The sequence below is a fragment of the Myodes glareolus genome, chromosome 2 (assembly GCF_982192425.1).
Source record: "Myodes glareolus chromosome 2, mMyoGla1.1, whole genome shotgun sequence".
In the NCBI taxonomy this organism is placed as follows: Eukaryota; Metazoa; Chordata; class Mammalia; order Rodentia; family Cricetidae; genus Myodes; species Myodes glareolus.
In genome coordinates, this window is record NC_142027.1 from 50,412,908 (window position 1) to 50,428,841 (window position 15,934).

The 15,934-nt window shown below is 39.7% G+C and overlaps 1 protein-coding gene across 39 annotated transcripts in view; it reads left to right on the forward strand.

The window, feature by feature from the left end:
* Positions 1 to 15,934, forward strand: part of Zbtb20 (zinc finger and BTB domain containing 20) — a 758,948-nt gene that overhangs the window by 640,040 nt on the left and 102,974 nt on the right. For 2 of the 39 annotated variants that reach the window (XM_085685622.2, XM_087900212.1), the window contains exons 1-2: positions 5,747 to 5,895; positions 5,999 to 6,204. The exons of 32 other annotated variants lie outside the window; for them this stretch is intronic. The gene's annotated coding sequence lies outside the window, so the exon portion shown is untranslated. Of the gene's footprint in view, positions 1 to 1,174; positions 1,546 to 5,041; positions 5,124 to 5,746; positions 5,896 to 5,998; positions 6,205 to 15,934 lie in introns of those variants that run through there. 5 more of the 39 variants (XM_087900198.1, XM_087900216.1, XM_048422836.3 and 2 more) reach the window with 3 other exon arrangements.

Sequence of the window (15,934 nt, forward strand, 5' to 3'; positions counted from 1 at the left end):
TTCATATCTGTTGGGCCAGAATCTCTAACGAATTCTAACAGTTTGGTGATCCATGAAACAGCTTTCCAGGCTTCTAGAACTCTGGGTTCTAGTATTAACACAGTTGCTGCCTTTGTGATTTATTGTTCTGAGTTTGGGGGCCTCAGTTTCCTCCCTTGCTGAATGAAGAATAGGAGAGGTTCATCTCTGTGTCTTTTCCCAGCTTTGTATTTTCTAGGTCTGCAAATCGCCTTCAGTGTCTGCCATAGTCTGCCTTGCCAGCTCTGTTTGTCACAAAGATTAATCCATTTTAACTGTACCTTGGAGTGCACCCGGGAGAGGAGGATGGATGGATTGTTTTGCACCTATTATTGCATCAGAACTTTTGCCTTTTTAGACAAGATCGTGTCATACCTAAAATCCGTCTGCCAGTCTGCCCACTGACTTTGTCTGTGCTGATCTCTTTCCATGGTGCCTCTTTTTCCAGCATCCATCTCCCTCCAAGATCTAGATTCGGCATCTGACTGTACCTGTCTTGTTCTCTGCAGCATCTGTCTGCTACACTCCTAGACCATCGTTAATAAACTTTCACACATGACACACAAACCCCCAATATGCTGGCACCTGCTTACAAATATCTACGATTCATAAAACTAGGGGGGAAACTGCATTTTTTAAAAAAAGACCTCTATCTAGTGCCATTTGTATGTGCACTTTTTGTTTAGTTGTAAGTTTTAATAGTTCCCCCTTTGAGGGTTTGTCAGTACGAGCAGTATTGCTTATCAGAACACACCAACAGTCTTTTTGTAATATTCGCTTTCCCCTCTGGTTCAGCCGAGCCTGCTGACAGATCATTCAAATTCAATTGTTTTATGTCTAAGCCGAACAGCTAATTAAAGTAGGGATGATTAACCTGACTGGCAGTGTCGCTCTCCCTCTCCCTTTCTCTCTCTCCCTCCCTCCTGTTCCAATCAGTCTTTTTCTCACACACTCTCTCTCCTTCTCGGTGTGTCTCTGTCTCTCCCTCTCTCTCTCTCTCTCTCTCTCTCTCTCTCTCTCTCTCTCCTCCCTCTCTCTTCCTCTCTCTCAGTCTCTCTCCCTCCCTCGTTTGCGCTCTCTCGCGCTCTCTCTCTCTCTCTCTCTCTCTCTCGCTCTCTCTCGCTCTCTCTCGCTCTCTCTGTCTCTTGCTCTACTGTTTTTTTTTCCCTCTCTCTCTCCTAAACGTGGTCTGCTTGCTGATGGCAGAATGGCACTCGGAGATTTGTGCATTGTGTCTGGTTTCCTACGGGCAGGCTGACCCAGTGCCTCCAGGGACTTATCAATAGACCACTCAGAAGAGACACAGACAGGAGAGAGGAGGAGGGGTGGGGGGAGAGAGAGAGAATCAATATCAAGAATAGAAGGAGCTCCGAAGCCATTTTTTTTTAAAGAAGTATCGGGACTTGGGAGAGGGTGACAAAGAAGGTTTTTCAAAGAGGCAGTGGAGGAGGTTCTAATAAATTTGGAAGGAAACAGTTCCCTGTCTTGGGAAAAGGAGAACTCCTGACTGATTAGCATTCACACCAGGTATGAGATGTTCTACCCCTTATCACTGTGTCGCAACCGAGGTGGAAAGGCTTTTTTTTTTTTTAAGGAGACTGAGCGAGCATGTATTTTGCTGTGTTTGTTGTTGGGGGGTAAGAGGGGCGGCGTGAGAAGCTGTGGGCATTTGTGTATGGGAGCAGGGAGAATGGAAGCAGTACACGGGGGTGGGAGAGAGTATGGAGTGTGTTACTGTCTTCCCTGTCTTTGTGCACCCCTGGGGGGTACCCAAGTTCATTTCTAGCAGGTGGATTTAGACGAGAGTTACTTAACGCTTGACCGCCAGTTTTGAAAAAAAGAAAAGAAAGAAAAAGAAAAAACGCTGCTTCCTAGGGTCTGTTAAAAGGAAGCTCCAATTTCTCTCTCTCTCTCTCTCTCTCTCTCTCTCTCTCTCTCTCTCTCTCTCTTCTCTCTTCTCTCTCTCTCTCTCTCTCTCTCTCTCTCTCTCTCTCTCTCTCTCTCTCCCCTTCCCTCCCTTCCTCTCTCTCTCCCTCTCCCCCAACCCTCTTCCCCTCTCTCTTCTTTTTTCCTCTTCTAACCAGACAGCGGGAGGGTTCCTGGCTCCCAGCCAGCCCAAAAGCCTCTAAGTGTTTTGCACTTGTTTCAGGGAGTAGCTGCCCGGGGATTTTTCAGCATTTTCACTGGAGAACAAAGAGTTCTTTACAAAGGGAGGGGGGGCTTAATGTCTGATATATGTTTTTCTATTTTTATTAGTTTTTTTTTTGCCTGAAAAAGAAAGAGACAGGAACAGAACATTACTCTATAAAGACACAAAGACAGTCAAAAGAAACATAGTTATCATTTCTCCCCATCACCCCACATATATACATGAAAAATTAAAAGGAATGACTAATTAAGTTGGCTGTGTTGCTCTTTTCTCCTCTTCCAATCTTTCTGAATTCAACTGTTCCTCTGTTCACTCTGCTGTTCTTTCCTCCTCACAGTAAAAGTTGCTCAGGGTGCACCCTCTTCTAGCATGTCTCTACCATTTTTGTGTCCCTAAAATCTTGTAGGAGAAAGAGCAAGAGTCCATCAAATAATCAGTTTAGTTGCAAGAACATCCTCTACTTTTGCCACTTGGGTAAAAAGTTAATTATGGAATTTGAGCTCCCAAAATACCAGTGGGGTCCATCAGTTCATTTGATCTCGCAAGTTTTTGCCTCCATCTGCTGAGAAGGCATCACTGTGTCGCTTGTCAGTTAAAGAAAGGTAGTAAGGGGTAGATATTTATCTTTTCTGTTTTGTTTCTATGACATAAATGACCAAACCTCCAGAGACATTACTTGTCCACTCTATGATATATTACTTGAAGAAAAATAGAGCCTAGACAGAGGTTTTTCAACAATTCTGATCACCACGTAGCTTTGTGTTCTGTTTGATGTTTTGCCTATGTGTGTGTATTTCCACTATGAATTTGTGTTTGTAGCAAACATTCCAGAATTCTTATCATTTTCAAATTAATCCTCTAACAAAAGAAAAGAAAAATCAGGATGTAAACTGTATGTGCAAAGTGTAGTAAACAGTTTTATTTTTTAATACATGCTGTACACTTATATTTTTATACTAATATCCTTGAATTATAATCCCAGGGAAATGCTTTCTTTCCAAAAGTTCTATTCTTAATCCATTTATATTTTAATTGTTTAGTATCTTTTGAAGGTACATAATGGACACTAAACTGAGCAAAGGGTAAAGAGCCACAAGCGCCACAAAAACCGAAAATACAGATTAGCTAAGCACCTAACTGCACATAACTGTGGCTCAGAGGAAGCAACTACAACAGTTGTTCACGAATCAGAAACTCTCTCCTTCTTTCTTTCTCCCGTTTGTGGAAAAAATATAATCTCTTCGTTATCCTCAGGAGTTAAAACTCTCAGAAATACTACAGACATAAACATTTTCCCATACTTATGAAATGTGTATCTCTCTATGTTTCTTAAGGGCACAGTGTTTCAGGGGCAGAGGGCAACGCCTCACTAGTCAGCCCTCCTGACTGGGAGGTCCGAGTGCCTTGTGTGTGAAGTAACCTGATAACAAGGAGTCTTTTCGGGAACCCTTCTATGTGTGTGCTCCTTCAGTAATGACCCTCAAATTAGACTGGCACTGGGTGGCCGAGCTAGCACTTGACCTCACGGAAAGATGCTAGAAGTAGGGGAAGTTTGGGCAAATCCAAAATTTCTAGGGTAGATCACTTGTTACAGTTACATATTTTCTTGAAGAAAATTCTTGGATTGCACTCAGATGTCTATATTTTTGTAGAATTTGTAATGCTTTTAATAGTACTTAAGGAGTAAACGATCCTAAAATGAAAGTCAGCCATCAAAACTGAAAGAAACTAAGTCTTTAAAAAGTTTTAGATTGAAAGCAAGAGGTTTAGATATCCCCACCCCGCCCCCCTGCAAGAGACTTGGTTTCTTTTTTTCGTTTTTTTTTTTTTTTTCGTTTTTTTTTTTCCCCCTTCTGAGCCTTTTTTGTTGCTGCAGCTGTTGTACCTGCATATTTGGGTTTGTTTGTGTCTCTCTTCTCTCTACCCTCCCCCCCCCCCTCTCTCCCTCTCTCCCTCTCTCTCTGGTTTTTGATGTGACCAGATTGTTTTCTCAGAGGGACAGAGGGACTAGGAAGAGGCTGTTGCTGAAGGCAGCAGTGGCTCCCCTTGCTCTAACGCAGGCAGGCAGCTCCCATCAGCTAGCTGCACCGGCAGAGTACACTGAAAGGTGATAGCTGTCATTCTGGGATTCTTCGTAGATCTGACCTGAGAGACACACATTCACAGTCGAGGAGAAAGGGGAGAAAACTAGAGGAGGAGGAAAGAAAAGCTCTTTGAACTGGAATACACTGGCCCTTTCTTCCTGGAGGCAATCCGCTCTGGTGCTTGGCGACGTGTCCTGCACTATCAGATATCATATGACTTTCTATTTAGATTTCTTTTTGGAGAATGGCCTGTTAGGACTCTGTTTGTTTTCTTTTATTTAATTTCCTTCTCCCTTCACCCGCTAGTTTTGTGTATGTGTGTAGAATGTGTGCACGCATGCATATGTGTGTGCAATTTTTTTCTTTGTTTTTGTTCTGTTGACCTGATGTTTTATTTAAGGACAAAGCTTTAATTATTTCAGTATAGTGGTTTAATCACTTGCCAAAAAGAAGCCTCATTCTGTGCTTTTTTGGGGGTCCATTTTTAAACACATCCATTACCACAAGAGGCTGCACCTCCTAAATGCCTAAATGCCTGCTGGTCAGACCTTGGCCCACTCCCTCACCTTCATATTCCCCTCCTCCTCGGCAGCACGCTCAGCAGTGTGAGTTAGGAAACACCTGTGCGGAGTTGGGAGGGAAATAAAAGTAAAGGCAACTTCTTCAAATCTACACTTCTAGTTTCACTTTAATAAACTTTTTTTCAATCCTTGATTCCCCCCCGTAAACTCCCCCCCCCTCCCGGGCAGTCTGTTGAGCTGGAAAACATCAGAGATAGTTAAGGACATGTCTGTGGAGCTTTTGTGAGGCCAGCTGAGCACCACTGGAAAGTGGAGCAGGAGTTGCAGTCCATTCAGAGACTTAAGAATTAAGTAAGAGGTTTAAATACGCTCTTTGAGATCGGTGGGGCTGTTCGCTCAGGGTTTGGTGAGAGATGGTAAATGGGGTATTTAGGGCATGCAAGGCAGAGAAGGAGAAATTGCCAGGCAGGAGAGAGACAGGCATTCCTGCTGCAATTAGTACTTTTAAAACCTTAACTCAATCCAATTTTTATTTTGTATATCTCAAAATTTAACTGATCAATGTGTGATCAGCTACCTTTTCACGCTAGCATTGAAGAACAGTTTTAAAGATGATTATTGCTGGATTTACCCTAAAATTGATGTGTTTCTTTTTTAGTTTTGAAGAGTTCAGATTTTAGTTAGAAAAATAAAAGTATAACTTCTCTCGATATGTATAAGGTTGTCTATACATTATTCTTGCCATACATAACATACCAGATCCTGATTGTGTGTGGCTATGTTTGTATTACAACACATGAGACTGCCTTAAAGGTTCAGGTGACCGCTAATTGCTTCAGACCTGTAGGTTTTAGTTTCTTGTTACTTGCTCTGAAATTATTTTTTATGAACCTTTAATGTGCAGTGTCTTTTCATAACCAATGGTGAATTTTGTTGAAACTCGAAGAGAAATTTATTCCACCCCTTTAAGACTACCCAAAGGGGAAGGGAGAACTATTCTCCTTCGGCTCAAAAAAAAAAAGAAAAGAAAAAAATTTTTTTTTTTTTAGAAACCTTTTTCTCCCAACGGAAAACTCCAAAACAACTCTGTCTCAGAACGTTAAACTTGGCATGGATAAGAAATGTGAGTTTTGCTTTGTTTGAGGAAATTTGTTTTTGAGACAACAATGTTATAAATATTTTTAAATTGCCTGCTGAGCATGCGCTGTCTCTGACTTTATTCATAGTTTTAAATACACACCAAAGTGCAGTCTTCTGAATGGCCACAGGTAAGGCTGTCGATTTGTGTGATCCTTCTCTGAGGCACCTTCAGTGAGTCTACTCAGTTTTCCAGAAGGGAAAGGGGCAAGAGCTGAGTTCAGACCTGGATACCCTTCTAACTATCATAGAGACAAAGTGAATTGCCCACTAAGGCTTGCACACTGTACTTAGGGTAAGTACTATTCAACTTTTCTTTCCTATACGAGTTGCCTGCCTTAACTTTCTGGCTTATTACTAGTAGAGTAAATGGAGAAAAAAAATAATTCAATGAGGAATTAGACTGAAACATAAGATTTGCAGATTTTTAGGGACATCTATTGTGCATAAATCCAGGGATACGCGAATTTGCCAGTAAAATGCTGGAAGCTCAGTGCTTACAGAGCAAAGATGTGCTAGTCTGAACATGTCTGATCTCATCTGGAATCGAAAGCTAAATCTAGGTGGGCCTGTAATAATACCAGAGAAGGAACACATGTATCTTTTGTGCAAGCTTTTTTTCCCCTTAAGCCAGCCTTCCAAAGGCAAATGACAAAAGAAGTAGATTCTCTTCTCATTGCCTGGGTCCTCTACTTTCCTTCTGACATGCCCAGGTGTTCTTGGTTGTTGTTGTTGTTGTCATTGCTGCTGAAGTGCAGGCTTTCCTGTCACTGATGGTAACTCTTCCCATTTTCCAGAAAGCTTTACCTCCATAACTCGGTGTGATAGTGCTTCATGTAGTCAGCTCTAGCAGGTCTGCAATGTCCCTCTCAAACTCTGTAATTCTGATTGATTCTTACTAGAATGTAGCTGTTTATTAGCTGTTTGTGATAGCTTTGGTGGAGCTCTTTTTTTCATTTCTGGGGCTTTCATAACTACCCAAACAAGTCACCCTCTAAGATGAAATTTCTCATACCTATTTGTGATTCAGAACTGAACTTGTCTTGAAAACGTTTTTTAAAAAATGTAGTTAGCCATTTGGGTTTTTGCTTGTTTTCTTCTTGTATTTTTGTTTTATTAATTTTAACAAATTCTAAAAAATGCAAATGGTTGTATTTTTCTAACAAACTACATTTTGATATGCAATGCTTTTCTAATTCGGTTTTCTTTATGTGATTTAAGATTAAATTTGAAAATTTAGTGTGTTAAAAAGAATATTAAGACACCTATAAGTAGCCTACTGATATTTTCAATAACCAATTTGAATTCATTTAGAGTTTTACTTTTCATTTGTCATATTACCTTGCATTGCCAATCAGCATTACTATATGCAGGGTATGTGTGTGTGTGTGTGTGTGTGTGTGTGTGTGTGTACAGGTATGTATTAACACATATGCATACTTGCATATACAACAAAAGATACACAAAGCCACTTAACATTTATATTAATTCTGTTTTTATATAAAAGAAAAAAATAAGAAAACTTTGGTTATTTTATCATTTTTCTGTAATTTGAAAATATAATAAACTGTTCCCTCTCTCTGATTATTATCCATAAAATCTTTTAAACATCTGTTTATGTTCTTATAAGTTACCTTAATTTCTGTTTCATAGGTCTTACACACTCTTGCATTTTATGAGATGTATTAATGTGGAAGTTTATTCAGATACCACTTGCTTTATTGCTTATCTGTTAGTGTGTTAACAAGTGGTTGGGTTTTTCTTTTATTTTGATTTTTTTTCTTTTCTTCTAATTAGAGAGACTATGTGTTTCTAAATGTCACTAGTATTCTGAGGAAGAAACTTTTAAACCTGTGACCTCCTAAAAAGCTTTCAGACAAACAGAAGATACCATCTTTACCTTGCATCTCGTGGGTCCATTTGTCCAGACTGTACCATTAGCAACCCTGAAAAAAAAAAAACGATGATAATAAGTATGCCATGATAATTTTTCTGACCATAGAACTAGGAACTACCAAAGAAAATTGTGGCATATGTAGCGAAATGCCAATTCCTTTTCCAATAAAATCAGCTGTTTCATGCTTTTTTTTCCTTTTAAATTTTGTTTGTGACTTTTTTGGCTTGCTGAAGCATTTCCCTATAATCTTAAAAAGCCACAGCAAATTTTCAATGCCACAGCAACACTGCAGCCAAAATGAACCAGAGAACTGGTCCTGGGGGGCTGTAGCCTTTCTCAAATCATACAAAGTAGAAGGAGTAAGGACGCTACTCTTTTTTTTTCCCCCAAGTTTATTCAACCTGCCAGGGACAGAGGTTTTCTTCGTGTATATTTCCTTCACCTAGCTAGGGACTTTCTCTTGCTTCCGAGAGATGTTGCACATAGCAAAGCATTCTGTTTTCGCTTTATATTGAAACATGGAAAGCTTTGAAAACAGGGAACGACAAAGGAAAGGGGCTTAGGGCATCTGGGAAATATCTAAAAGAGCATTGGACTCACAACTAGTTATTTAGATGATCATATCTGTAACTTCTCTGTTCTCTCCAGGGTTTCTCAGGGTTAACAGAAAGAAGGGGAGAACTATAGGGTCCAAACTGTGATCTAACTGACTCAGTAGATGGAGCTCTTCCCCCTAAGTCTGTAGTTAAATTAATGTCCCACTGCAGTTTGTGGTACTCTGTTTTAAGGTATGTCATGATGCACACATAAAATCAAAGCCTGTGTAGCTGGAGAAAGAATTTTCTGGCACTTTTGAAGACATAAAGCATTTGTTCAGAAACACAAGTCTGCAGGGGAGCGGTAAGGATAGGGTGGGAAGTGAGGTTTACCTAGCTAAATTTCTTCGTTCTTGATACTCCTAAATGTGAAGTTAAAGCCTAACCATTTTCCTGCAAAGGACTATGACCCGAGGGAAACATATAGCATGTACAGTGTTTGGCTGTGTTCGTGACAAGCCTTTCAAGCTATTTGGACTGTACAGATCTCCTTTCATTTGTCCCCGCAAAGGAATCTTAATGCTGTAATGCAATTGTTTCATCTAGTTAGTCTAGAGAATCTGACTGAAGTGCTACAAATTCTGAATTGTGACAGCACCATGGACGGCAAGGCAGACTTGTAAGGTGTTTTTATAAGAGCAAATATACCTTCAACAATGGCTGAAAATAATCTCTTGCGTCTATTTTAATATAGAAAGAAATACTTGTTTATTTCTCTTTAAATTAATCGAAGTGAGTCATTGCCACAGCATTCTTGTCAGTTTGTATTATCTTCAGTACCAATAATAAGTTTGATCATTGCTCTTCCCTGGTGTCAGGAGGAAAAATATATGCATGCAAGATGTAATAAGTTTTCTTTCTTGGTCTGTCTTCTCACAGACTGGAGGTGTTATTGGGTATCTCTTGTTAAATCTCGATAAGATCAGTTGGCCAAAATAGAACTGGCATTGGCCTTCCTAGCAAAAGAAATAGCATTTTTAAAGGACTTGGATTTCCTTTGCACACCACGTGTCTGCGTTTGATTCACTCCAGAAAAATAGAGAGGATGAGACAAAATTCTTCCTAAGCAGCCGCCGTAGGCCAAACACTGAAACAGTGCCAGCCCGGACCAATCAGGCGGGCTTCTCAGAAGATGCATGCTTTCTGAGTACTTCTGTGGAGAGAAGAGGGAGGAAGCCCTTGAAACTGCATTCACATGAATGAGTCTTCTCTAATTTTGGTAAAGTCCGTGGTAGTAAATTCAATAACTTTGCTTCTGTAAAGTAGAATATCTGAGTTTCCTGGGCCAGCTGAGGCTCCTTGAGTGTTGTTCTCTCACATCTTTTAAACAAGAGTATCTCTCTGAATTTAAACAAGTGAAAAACTTCTCACAGAGAGCAAAGAGTAAAATTAATGGAAAATCAAAATCAATTCCAAACCCATTTCTGGCATGATGAGAATAACATTTGTGCTGTGTTTAACACAAGAAAATGATAAAATGATCAATATGCTTAAAGCCAGAAATAACCAGGAGAGAGCAACCTGCAGCCTGTTCCCAGTTCTGAAACTCTACACTTCAGATTAAATGTGAAAATAAATGGCTATATCTTTTATAAGGCGGCCCTCAGAGCCTTATAACGTAAACAGCACTGATGAGAGGCCAGCTATCCAGTGTTCTGTTAAAGCTGTGTTTTCCGAGTTTTGGATGAACATTTCTGGAGCTGCACTCTTGTGCATTTATTTATATGCATCACATAACATGACCATAAAGAGAACAGAAGTTAAAAGATATGGGCATTGTCTGTGCAGGACATTACCACTCTACAGTCTTTATACAATAAAAGCAAATTTAAAAAAAAATAACAGACTTTAAGTAAAGCAAAGAAATGTTTTAGGCTACATCAGAAAGTCAGTGAATGGTCAGTGTGGATCCTTTTTTTAAAAGTATTTGATTTCAATGCATACATAGATATATTATACATATTTTCTATTTGTTGCTTTAATTTACTCTGAAGGATTTAAGTTGACATTAAGAGAAATTCTGAACCTGTGAATTCAAGGTCACTGAAATGCTACTATCTAAATTTACAAAATTCACTCTAGTCTTAAGATTTTTTTCTCCCAATTAGCAATCTGTTGTCACTATATCTGAATCATTTCACTGACAAGGTATTTATTGATCATGTAAAATAACATATCTACTTGAAACTATCTGAAGAAATAAACATGACAAAGTCCAAACACATTTAATTTTTTTTAACTCAGGTGCAGTAGGGATGATGATAATTCTAACAAGCACCATGACGAATGTAACTACAGAGAAGCATGTGTGATTACATCAGTAAAAGTGAACTCATTGAGCAAGGTCAGGAGGGGCGACTCAGATTCTGTGACAGGGTAGGGGCTAATGATTTGTTATTGGAGATGCTTAAAGCTTGTGGCTGGGAACAGTATTACCAGATATGGAAAAGAAGCATCAATCAATTTTAAAATGGATAGAGAGGCAGTACTTTTCCTATAGGGTGTAATCAACATCAGAATTCAACTCTTCCAGGGAATTACAGTAACATCATAAGCTTCAATTGTCCAGGACAATAATGGTTGTAAGGAGTTGTTGTGCATATCTGCTTAAAGAGTCATAGGTATGTAACTGCTAGAACCAGTTGTCATGCTATTGATTAATTTAAAAAGCTCAGCTTTAAATGTCCAAAAGCAAATATCAGTGTCATAGAACCATGATCATTGTTTCTCAAAGACAGAATGAGCCTAAAGTATCTCAGTGAAAGAATATTGGACTAACGGATACAAGGCCATGTAAACTTTATTCCTTTTACATACATGTATGTGTGTGTGTGCATTTGTACATGTGTGTGGGTAGTTTGAGTTTGGAAAATAGAATTTTAATGGGAAAGTTTAGAACAGAGAAAGTGATGTTGTACTGATTTATCTGGACCAATGTGCTATACATATACCATGGGTTCTAAACAGGGAAAAGCAGTGAGCTTTTCAGAGAACCAGGGGCCTAACAGTAATTTTATCTGGGATTAAACCACTAATTTTGCCGATATGAAAACTCACACATGACAAAGTGACAGCTTGTTCTTAAAATGAGAAAGGTAAAAGTGGGACATGAAGGGAGGTTCCCTGGCCACTGTGCACTCCCACCCAGGACAGACCTGTAGCGCTGGAGACAGTTGATATTCCAGAAGCAACTGAGAAAGAGAACAAAGGCACCAAGCCTTCTGGGTTCCTGTTTTGGTATCAATCACCTCACCTTAAGTGGGGCACAGGATAGCCTGTGTGGAGAGGATACCTTTGTATTTTGGAAAATGGTAGAAAAGCACTGTACAAGTCCTAGGGGCTCTCTAGTGTTTACGCTGCTCCCCTACCCCACAAAAACAAGACAAGTAGAAGAAGAAAAGGAGAGGAAGGGAAGGAAAGAACTTTGTAGTCACCACTTTCTTTTCAAAGGAAAAAGGCTTCCTCCCGATGAGTCTGTTCTGATCGCGCATTTAGTCCCCAGAGTCTAACGGGCATTGCTGACTCACCGAGCTGACACTACAGCCCGACTCCTCCTTGTCTCCTGAGCCTGCTCCACATTTTTCATCCCTTTCTCCTCAGAGTCCCAAATAGAAGCAATTCTCCTTCCTTAATATGACACCTTGTATATTTTACAGACTCTTGTCATATTGTTTCATAGATCAGCTTCTAGTTTATAAAGTGAAAAGCAATTCTACATAATTTTGGGCAATGTACATAATTTTACTGAGCTTCATTTTCCATCTTTGTAAGCAAGACAATAATGGTCACCTTGCTTGGATATTATGAAGATTTTTAGGAAGTGTCATCATAAGGTGTTTAGCATAGTGAGTAGCCCATAGTTACCACTCAATATCAAATTTATTGGTACTATCACTACTATTGCCCTGCTTCTAGGTTTTTCCCTTTTAGTATACTACTTAAAGTTATAAATTGAGTTCAGCATCTTATCGCTCAATGTACAGAATGACTTTTACATAATAGGAACTGGATTAAAAAAATGTATAAAATATCCTTATGCAAGCCACTATTAACCTGTTCCTTCCACACAAACCTCCTTAAATTCTCTCCCAGAGGTTTAGGACAGTGGTGGTCTTAGCCAGTGCTGGCTCACATACACCATAAAAGAGTCAGTGTTGTCCACTGTGGACTCTCAGCGCCACACTGTCTTTCAGGTTCCCCACAGACCTCCACTACTTAGGATGGCTCTTTGCAGCAGCCCCAGAAGTGTCCGCTTGTCTTCATGGTTTATGTGATTAATGATCTTGTTATCACTCTGTCTGTAACTTGGTCTAGAAACTTTCACTTCGGAGAGCTGGTCAAGATCTGAAATTTAATTTTAGCTGCACTGGTTACAAACCAATTGTGTATTTGTTACGTTTATAGATTCGGATATATGTTTTCATGGCCATTGAGAGCCCCTGACTCTGTGCTGAATGTGCTAGATTTTACTTTAGAGACCTGAAAACAGCAGTGAGGCTGGGTGATCACTAGCTGTCATCTTTGGCTTTTCTTCCCTTAATGGTCTAATCTTAGCTAAGGTTGAAGAGTAGGCAAGTAGGGAAATTTTAATTGTTCAAAATATGGTGTGGTAATTCTCTATTAATGAGATTTGTGGTCAATATAGTTTTCCTATACATTGTTGTTTTTCCAAACATGTAACACATATTTTATAAGAGGAAAAAACACTAAATACATGAAAATGATTTTCTTAAGTAGAAGTATATAAAGGCAGAGATAGAACTAACTAACATTAAATGCAAGGGTTCGACTGTAGGCAGAGCCGCGTACAAGGGAAACTGAGTGCATATGGATGCTAGTCCTTCGAGGTATTGGTGAACAGGGAGAAAATAAAATCGAAGTCGATATTGTGGGCATGTAAAGGATGGACTGACATCAGGTTATGCTGAAGTCAGAAAGAGTGTTGCCTTTTAATCTGCCAGTGTTCCACTTATGTGAGACAGAGCTGGTATTTGTGAGGGAAACAAGGTCACATTTAGGGGAGCTGGTAATTCAATGAAGAGCTTCGATTTTGCCAGAGTAATAGTGTTGGCATCAAAAGAAGAAAGTTTTGCAGTTTTCTGTGTGCGCACTTGCTGTTCCTGGTGTTCCTGGTGGGTGGCTGAATCATCCTGATGGCATTCAACAGGAACCAGCTGCTGGGAATATTAAAATGCATGCATTTAGTCCTCTAGAGAGACAGGAGCATCTGCAGAGTCTTCCTATCTTGATGGTACAGAAAATCCCAGGGAGCATCCTCTGGAGGTTTTCACTCTATTCATTTGTACATCTTCTCCTCGTGGTTCTCACCAGTGCCCAGAGTCCTAACTAGAGTTAGCTGGGGTATCTGAGTCCTAAATCCACACCGGGTTGCAGAGTCAGACAGTGAACACTTGCCGGGGAGCTCAGCCTGTACAAATTGCAGCCTCGAGGGCAAAAAGTGGTGCTCCTCTCTCTTGGCCTGCTTGTCTCACAAAGAGTCAGCCATACTCCGCCCTCTACCTAGGTAAAGGCTAAATTCCCCTCTCCTACAGCTTTGCCAGGATATAAGCCTCTGCATTCTCCTTTGTACTCATAAAGCCTGTGCACCTTCTGCTTTTCTTCTGTATCTTTTGTTTATTTTATTTTGTAATTATTGGTGGGTTTTGGCTTAGGTTTTGGTTTTGGTTTTTGAGCTGGTATCAACAATTGAGGAAAAGGAAAGTGCAAAAAGAGGTCTATACTCCGTAATCTACTAAGTCTTTTCTATCTCTAATATTTATGAATAATGTATTGAACTGATGGAAAAAATGTTGAATATGTTCATTATGAATTATATTCATCAGTGTGTTGCCTGGAATATAAAAGAGCAAAGCAGTTGCGGTGTAGCTACTTCCTTACAATACATGTGCTGGTACAACAGAGCTCTGTCCCTTTTGCTAGTCCTCTGTGTGCCATCCCCAAATGCACATGTGGCATGTCTGACTAGCAACTGCAAAGGGGGTACCTGATGGAATGACAGACGACCAAGGTTCAGCCCCATTAGGAGTAGAGTCTGAGTTCCTTGCAAAAGCAGCTCTGGAGAGGGATTGATAGTGCAGTGTCCTGTAAAGAGAGTGACTTTCACATAACAGACATTATTCAGATATTGTCATGACTCAGAGAATGTCACAGGTCCTACCATCAGAAAAGAAACTCACAATTTTGATCTGGATTTTTTTTCAGATTAGCACAAATAACTAATTTGTTGCCATTTGGAAATCGACAAGAAATAATGGAAGAAAATTCAGAATTAAATACTTGTTTATTAGGTGTAGCTTCAAAATTCATTCTGTGTTTTTTCTCTACTAGTTTTCCTTCATTATTATATTACATTTAGGATTTATTAAAATAAAATTGTATTTCCTAAGCACTCACTAGATGTCATTGGTAGACACTAACCAGAAACATGACAACAGGCCAGAAATTTGGGGTGGTTTTTTGTTTTGCTTTTTTGGTTAGACAGATAATCAACAGAAGAGGTAACAGAGAGTTAACGTAATTTCAAAATAGCCTATCCCTGCCTTCATGAGAGTTGAACCAAGGCAGACCATATAGGGTCAGGGACAGATCGGACACAGCCATAACATCCAGGTGAGGACATTTCCTAGTAAAAGCAGTTCAAGTGAAAGGTAGGACCAGCTCCAGCCTTTCCAGGGCCCTCAGGAGAACAGCAGGCACTGATGAACACAAACTGCTTCAGAAAAACCTTTGTTCCCGCCTATGTCGCTTCAGAGCTCTTAGGAGGAAGAGGAGCTGGAGTACATCTCGGGAACCATCTTCAACGTTACAGTGACCATTACCTCAAACAGAGTGTTCCAACATTATTTGGAATCACACATTTTAAAGATATTCTTTCTTTCCTATGGTCTCTTCAAAAGCTAAAATCCATAATACCTCATAAAAGTAAGCATAAACTTAAGAATAAACACAATTACCAGTAGTTTATACAGTCTCAGACAGGAAGAAAGAAAGGGGAGAAATAAATAGTAAAATATGCTTACAGGGAAGTTACGCCATCCAAGATTTACATCAGGTCAGGAGAAACAGTACTGATGCTCCAATTCCAGAGCATCATGACAGAGGAGCCTGTGTGGTAGGATTTACCCAGCTCCACCCTTCCTGTCCATGGGAGAGTGTATGTGTCAAACAAATAGAAAACACCTATCCCCATGTACTTCACAGCAGTATTGCTAAGGCGGATTATGTGTACATATATAAATGTACATATTACAGCTTCCTGTCTACAGGAGGGGAGAGTTGTCTTAAAAGAAATGAATCAGGGTTTTCTGTATGCTTCTGTTGTGAAGGTCAGTCACTTTTAAAATGTATTTTAAGGCCTCCTCTGCTAATTACCAATTTTTAAAACACTTGAAAATGATGAGTGAGCCTCTCTCACCTCACACAAAAAAAAAGGCTTTTGAAAGTGAATGTCAGTATAGAGATTTAAACATGTTTCCCCAGACTGAAGAGTCCTAATGGTCTTACTGAACCCA